This window comes from Ixodes scapularis, unplaced genomic scaffold (assembly GCF_016920785.2).
Source record: "Ixodes scapularis isolate PalLabHiFi unplaced genomic scaffold, ASM1692078v2 PGA_scaffold2__306_contigs__length_199485367, whole genome shotgun sequence".
NCBI classification, from domain to species: Eukaryota; Metazoa; Arthropoda; class Arachnida; order Ixodida; family Ixodidae; genus Ixodes; species Ixodes scapularis.
In genome coordinates, this window is record NW_024609857.1 from 74,464,517 (window position 1) to 74,472,493 (window position 7,977).

Sequence of the window (7,977 nt, forward strand, 5' to 3'; positions counted from 1 at the left end):
TGGAAGGATTCTTCTCTCCGTCTCATCTCCGCAGCGAATGGGCAATGGGCGCCGGCACACCTGCTTGCCCATGATAGCGCTGGTTCCGCGAAAGCACGTCTCAATTTCGCCATATCGCGCATTTTCCTGACCTGTAACCTTAACCGGAAAGATAACGTCGCTTGCTAAAGAGATTCATAATATTGATCGCACATAGATATATATTCAAGAGCGCCAAAGCAAATAAGTTCCTTAGTCGAGTGGTCTTTGCGTTATTCAAAGTGCATGCACTTCCCTCTTTAGCAATTTATCAAGCGGGTCTATTTTAGCCTCGGGCATACGTATTCTGGCGCCACGAGGCACATTTCTACGCGACGCCTGAGGTATAGTAACGTGACGGCGCTGCAGCTTTGGCGGCGTTTCAAGCGTAACTGCGGGTAATCCGCTCGCACATTTGTGTCGCCTCGCTTTCTGCGCCTTTGCAGTGTACAAAGTTATCACTCGCATCATTAGACGAGACTGTTGGAAAGTATTTCAGTAGCTCGTTAAGCTGAATCCTAGAAGTGGTAGTTCTGCTTCTCTGGGTACTCATATCAGAATTGAACGTGACATTTCATTTGCCCCGTGTCCAAACGTCTTCCAGTCGCCGTGACCTTCGGGCGCTAACCTTAGGCATGTTTCGCCACATGAATTACGCGCAGCGAGATCGAAAACACAGGAACGGAAGCTCTGTTCTGCAGAGCACCACGCACACTCTTCCTTGAAAGATGCTTTCCAAAGCGACGCGACTTCTTGCATAACGATCCCGACATCGATACTTTAGTATTGTCTTTTAAGCTTCAAGACTGCGTAATATGCCCCCCCCCCCCCCCCCCCCCCAAACCCTCAAAGTAAAAGCACGGCAAAATAAATGTTTCAAATTGTTTTTCGTTATATATATATATACACAGCTTTAGAGGTTTATAAAGTGGCCTATTGCTGCGTGCGTGGCGGAGTTGGCAACGCGCTGCTGCCGAACGGAGGAACGGGGTGGAACCTCGGTCAGCTTGAACCTTTTCATTTTCTGATTGCGTACTTTTCTTGAAGGTTCCAGCCTGCTCTCGGCTGTCATCGAGTGTTCTCGTTCGGAACGTTCCTGAACACACCACTTGTACAAAAGCAGCGGTAACGGGCTGCTTCTAAACAGTCACCCTTCCGTCTAAAAAAATAAAAAATAAATAAATAAAAAATAAACATTTTTTTTTTTTTACATATGCATGCACAGGTTTGATTTATGTAACATCTATTTTTAATTCTACATTTCTTTGCCATTTTTTACTCATGATAATATGTTTGTAATAATTTTGAATGATATTATTAAAATATACTTTTACGGCGATTTCAAACGCACTACGGCACTGACCATCAAAGTATTGCAGAAACAAAAATTAAAGCCTGGAAGTGTTGCCGGGACAGTGCTCAGAAGTCACTCTAGCTGAAAAGTGAAGCGTCGTCTACACGCCGAGATAGGAGAGATGGCACGCGCAGAGGGAAAAAGCAAAAAAGGGCAACACGATTGGCAGGCGCGCGCGCCATTGATCGATTAGAAAGAGAAAAAGAAAAACTTAAGACGACACTTCCGATTTGTAGTCCTTTAAACATTGAATATAGGGGGCATTCACTGGACGCCATATTTGAGGGCCATGTTTAGGGCGCGTGCTCAGAACGAGCTTACATTAATATGCTGCTAAGACCGGTAATCTTGATGGTGTGGAATGCACGTTGCAAAAGAACTGTGGAAGCTCGCCGTCAGCACGCGCTCAGCAACCACGCACACAGATATGGCCGCCAGTGAATACTCCCTTTTCGCTCTTTGTCTCGTGAGTTGAAACGTGGTGGCGCCCAACGTTACTGGAGCAAGCTCAGTTTCGCAGCTCCCTATTCTCGCCTGCAGAGGCGAGTGGCCCAGGTGGCGGTCATGACAACTAGCGGCGCTGTAGTCGGATCTTGCTTCCCTGTCTCGCGCGTTGTCTGCTTCCACCGCGTTACAACTGCGTTGAGAGCTTTTTTTTCTTTTCTTCCTTTTTTTTATATTTACTTCCATGTGCATAATAGCAACAAAAAAAAAAAGATGTTGAAGATGAAGTGTAATACACCACAGAGATCAGAGTCACCGCATTGTGAGTGTTCTTTCTTTGCGTGTTTGAAATTTATTTTTGTATGCGTCTGTTTCCTTGCCTCGTGAAGTGTTAGTATGAATCACCAACTTGCCCAAGCTCGAGTATTGCTATTCAAACTTGGCGGGCTAGACAATCCGGAAGCAAGACTCGACTGCAGCGCTGCTAGTTCTCGTGCCCGCCACCGAGCCCAGGTCGCAGGCAGAGCTGTGAAACTGAGCTTGCTCCAGTAACGTTGGTGGCGCCAGTGTAGAAATAGCCCCAACCACTTCCGGTTTTGAATTAGACGGTGGGTTTCGCAGTATTTGCGAGACCAAAGCGACGCGCTAATTTCGGGAAATGGTCGCTTACGTCACTGTCCCACAAAACTCACCCTTTTTACGGTTAAATAATGACGAGTAAAAAAATAAGAAAATATACCCGGACCGCAAGTGTATCAGGTCTACTTAAAAGATCGCACCAGTGAGTTGGCTGCCAAACAAAAAGGGGCGAATAGTGCACCACTTCGCCATATACATCACTGACTCGTGCGGAAGCTTCAAACCCGTTTTTTTATTATTATTATTATTATTTTATTATTCTTGTTGTTGTTGTTGTTGTTTTGCAAGTACGGAGTTATTCAAGCTTCATATTTCGAGGATAGTACGCCTCACAGTGACCCATGCGTGCAAGCATGTGCAGCGTGCGCGTGAACGTAGCATTGGCAAGCTTGTATATGCATGCACTTGCCAGCACGAGCAGAGACATGGCGACGGCTAGACGCTTTGCTTGCAATCGTCTATATCTTGCGAATAACTTTAAGAAAGGAAAAATGCGCGTGCCCAGCTTTCATCGGCTCTCACGCACGGGCTCCCGTACCTTCGACTGCATATGCACAAAAAGTTATACCCAAGTGTAGGGGAAAAATAGGGTGGTGGGTATGTTTATACAAGCGAGACTTAATCTGCCTCAACGGGCGACGAGTCTCTTAGCTGTAGATGATCCATTTAGCCAGTGCAGCAAAACCGCTAGCCTGGGGTCTTCAACCTGCACCACGCAGTAGTGGTACACGACCGCATGCCGGTACGATGCTCCTCCAGATCGAAACGGGCAGGGGTGAAGATGGATCCCTGGGTTCTGCATCGCGAGCTTTCGTTCCACGTGCTCCGAGCCCCTTCCCCCCCGAGTAGAGGAATCAGCTACAGTCGTGTGCAGGTAATAAAAAAATTCATTTTCAGTGACAATCGAAGCGCATAACCATCGAGATGGTCACTGTAGCGAAAAGGATGAGAATGGCGTAGCAAAGGGCCGGCGTTTTTCTTTCTGATGGTCGTTCCCTTGCACGCGCTCGTCGTCTTCCGTTGTGCTTTGACTGCGCGCTCAAAGTTCATGAGACACCCAAGCGTTATAAGGTAGGGAGTTTGCACCGGAGGCGGAACAACTGAGAGATCCCACTGTTGTCATCCTGTAAGCGACTATAGCGCAGCATACGATAATCAGAAACGAGATAAAAAAAAAACCCACAGAGGTCCTTCCGTTCCCCCCCCATTGCGAACCACCCTATGCGGGCAGAAACTGAGAGAGAGGAGGAGAAGAGAGGGACGTCAGAACACCGAGCTCCGATTGGACTGATTAGGCGGTAGACGCAAAGCTAGCAGCCTTTGTCCCCACTGCGCTCGTCGATCTTGGCAGAACGCCGGAATCCGGCGTTTGGCATTCGCGTTGCAACAGTGCAGTGGAGTCAAAACCGCATACGTTGGACAACACATCGGCGTCTAGTGAGCTTGGAGCATGCTCGTGCAGCAAAAGCACACAGAAAGGTAAAAAGTGCGTTACAGAAAAGAAAAAAAAAAAGAAAGACAAGCAACGAAAGTCTACTTTTTGTAGCCAACGAAACAACGAAAGTCTACTTTTTGAACAAAAATCGAGAGAAGTGCACCAATTAGAAATGAAATAACCGAGAACTCTGTCAGCCTATTTGGCGTTCTCAGTTTCCGTGCAGTCTCGGTGCACTTGCACCGAGCGTGCGCGTCACGCTGGCATACGTCCAACGACGCCCCGTCCGTCTCATTGTCCACGCGGCCGAGTTGTTTACGCGCTTGTTTTCTAAACGACGATCGTGTTTGCTTGCCAGGATGTTGGTCGAGAAATCATTTGCGGGGATCTCCAAATGAATGTCATCGCGAAGGTCAAGGAGGGTAACTACGACGACGGCCCCACGCCAAGCGGGCGGAATCACGATGCGCTCGTTGACACAAATATACACGAAGCCGTTAAGGGGCTCGCCGTTTACGTCACTCGTCGACCGGTTGCGCCACCGGATTAATCTCATTAAACTCCCAGGTACGATGGCGTCGGGAAGTCCGATTCGTGATAGCTTCCTCATGTCGGCCATACGTGGAATATTTCTATCTCTTCCTGCGGTCCACACTTTGAAAGGAGGCGCCCGAACGCAAAATGCGAAATGCGCGTCGATACCGAGAGGCGCTGTCGAAACGTGCGTGAGGCGCGCTGCAAAACAAATTTCCGAAATTTCTCTAAAACACAAACAGAGAGAAAGGAAGGGGCAGATACACATCCGGTCTTTACGTGGTTTGCACGTCACGTCATCGTAGCGCGCTGGTGGTCATTCTTACGTGTTCTTGTCGAGGAAAACGGAATCGGTGCAGGAGGTACACCACGTGCACAGCAACAAGGCCACAAGAAGGACTGTGAAGGTAATGCGAGCCATGCACTGATGTCTCTGTTTAATGAAATAGAAAAGAACCGGGAGTAGAAACGGAGTGGAGTAAACAAAGAATGGTTCAACCAAGCAAGAGAGCCTTCAGTATACTCGTATGTGCCGTCGAACTAATGCACACGTTCGCACAAAAGCGTTTGACTGACTTACGTCAAGTTAAAGGGCCCCTGAAAAGAAATACATTTTTTTTTAACAGTTTAGTTGCGACACGAGCGCCTAAAAATAAATTTCACGCGAAAAAAAAAAAAAATTTAGAACGATATTGAGGGCGCGAGACGCGATTTAGTCGGCAGTCACCTCCTTTCCATTTGTTTTCTCTCTCCGGATTTCGGGTAAGTGGAGGAAAAGTGGAGCGGCTTCGGCTTCACGACCGAGATGGTAATCCCTATACATGATTATTGAAAACCTGAGACTGTGGTTTGAAAAACAGAAAATCGTGGAGTAGAAAAAAAAGTTTATTTGTTCCGCACCACGCTACTGAAATGGACGCTACTGAAATGGACAATTCCCATTTCAGTAGCTTGGTATCTCGGTGAGGAAACAGAAAGGCAGCCATGGCCAGTGTTGGGAAGTCCTTTAAGTAGGTTTAGGAAACTTGTACTTTACTTGAAGTACATTCTCTGAGTATGTACTTGTACTTTACTTAAAATATTTTTTGTGGTACTTCCCGAGGAAAGTACAATTCCCGACTGGAACGTACATTCCCAAATTTCGTTTTGTCCACTTTGTATCACGAAATGATGCTTTTTCAACTCCGAAGAAATACTGGGAAACATATTCTACTCTCAGCAGAGACGTGAGCAGACGACGCATCGCTCCGCTTGTTCTGGGGGCGGCTTTCCCGTAGCTTTTTGAACTCTCGCTACTTCTCGGTCGTTCAGCGCAAGTGAGGAGGCTTAAGATATTATGAGGGCAAAATTAATCATAATCTAGCACCTGAAACTGTGGTGCGGAACAATTAAACTTTCAAATCGAAGAAAAAGACAACAGAGGAGAACGTCACAATGTTTTGAGACATTCTCTTTTGTCTTTTCCTTCGACTTGAAAGTTCCTCAATTTTTTCGCACCTCAATCTCAGGTATTACGTTATGATTAATTTTCACCAGCTCGCTTGCATACTCACTGAAGTCATGGTCTCTCCTAGTGTATATTTAACACTGTTGGGTGCAAAAATCCAGTGCAAGCGGCACCAAATTCAGAAGAGGGACTTCTGAATTTGGCTCAATTCTTGAAAATAACTACTCTGTGGCCACTTGACTTCATCAAATATCCGCCGCTGTTTTTGAAAGTAGGTCATGCACCCTGATTACCCCTGGGCAATGCACACCAGTAAAAAAATCACTGTATAGACATTTGCCAGTCCGGTCTCAGGGTACCGCCATCTAGCCCAGTAGGGTGCGCTTGGGAGCGGCCATAATCCGATTATGACGCCTTAGCAAGGCTTCGTAATCGGATTAAAACGTGTCCAAGCGCACCTCAGCGAGCAAGATGGCAGTGCCCTAAAGCCGAACTTGGAGGACATCATGAAAGATTGTATTAAAATACTTGTACTGTACTTTGAAAGTACATTAAATTTATAGTGCTTTACTTCAAGTACATTGCACCCAGTGTACTTACTACTTTACTTAAAGTACATCACTTCTCATTTACTTTGTACTTTACTTGAAGCACCTCTTAGATGTACTTTACCCAACACTGGCCATGGCAGCTGTAATCTGGCGCGCGCGTCTAAAGCGCCTATGTACCAAGACTCTATTTCACTATAAGTGCAAGCGAAGCCGAAGGCTCAAGCGCAGTGGTTTCATGGTCTGCACTGACGTTACAGCAGCTGCCATTGTAGTGGCCTTGGTATGGCTTGATAAGTAGAATGCACACCGGAATGGTGCAATGACGCTACGTGGAAGCCACGTGTAGCGATAACTCGGCCGAACTTGCGTCTTCTTGCCTTTTGAGCTACGCGACGCTGTAGAATCAAAGAGCTGAGTCGGATGACCGTATTCACGGTTGTCATGGGATCAACATCAACGGCCACCTTGGTTCACGCACGTACCGAATGTGAAAAACAGCGCATTTCTAGACGGATAGAGAATAAATGTAACAGGAATCGTGCTGTTACTTCGAGATACGCCACAGGCACAGCGCATGTTTTTTTTTTGTGCAAACATAAGACGGGTCAGAAAATGGCCGAGATGTGAAGCGGCCAAAAGAAGCCAGGGAAGCCAAACCAGCGCTGTGAGGTAAAGTCCCTGGAGAAAAATAAGAGACGTACACATGCACGAGAGCACGAGCGAGAGCCGCACCGCAGTAGCGGCCGCTCTAGAACCACTAAATAAGCTAGTTGCCTCAGAATAACAACACTTACCCATCTGTTTTTTTTTGTTTTTTTTTATCTGAAATCTCAGGAAACGCTTTTCCTTCCTCCACAACTGCTTAAACAGTTCGCGAGAGAGGAACACAATATTACAGGAGCTTCCTATGACACCGACCCTAATGCTGAGGAAGTCGCACTTTAGAATCATGACGATCGGCAGTTGCGTCTGCTCTGCACCAAGCACCAAGAAGACGGCGCCCACAAGAATACTGGGGAACAGAGTGCCGATACTCTAAGTGTAGCTCATTTAGTGGCACAGGCCTCTCCATAGCCGCTCATTTGAGTGCTGCGCCGCTGTTTGCTTCCAACTGTTGCACGAGACACGGGATTGTGCATTGGCGTACTTGGTGATTTGATGACGTCTGCAAGACATATAAACACATCAAGGAGCTTTACTGAGGGAGTGTGACTCTTCGATATGACCTAGCGACTCGCGGAGCGCGAGGTGACGTGGCACGTTTTTACCGCCAGATTGGCTGCATAGGTCGTGGCATCGACCGCGATCACTCTAAAATTGAAAAGAAAATCTCGTCGTATACGGCAGCGAGACACAGTACGTTGCCATGGCATCACTACGTCATACGTTTGTCGCCTTTCATTGGTTCTATTCTTTGTGTGGTGCAGACAGGACTTTCACTCATACTGTTCTCCACCAAAACGGCAAAACTGATCTCGGCAGTGTCAGGCAAAGAGAGAGAGAGAGAGAGACATGTTTTTATTTGATGAGGGGTTCACCCGCTATGGAGTTGTGC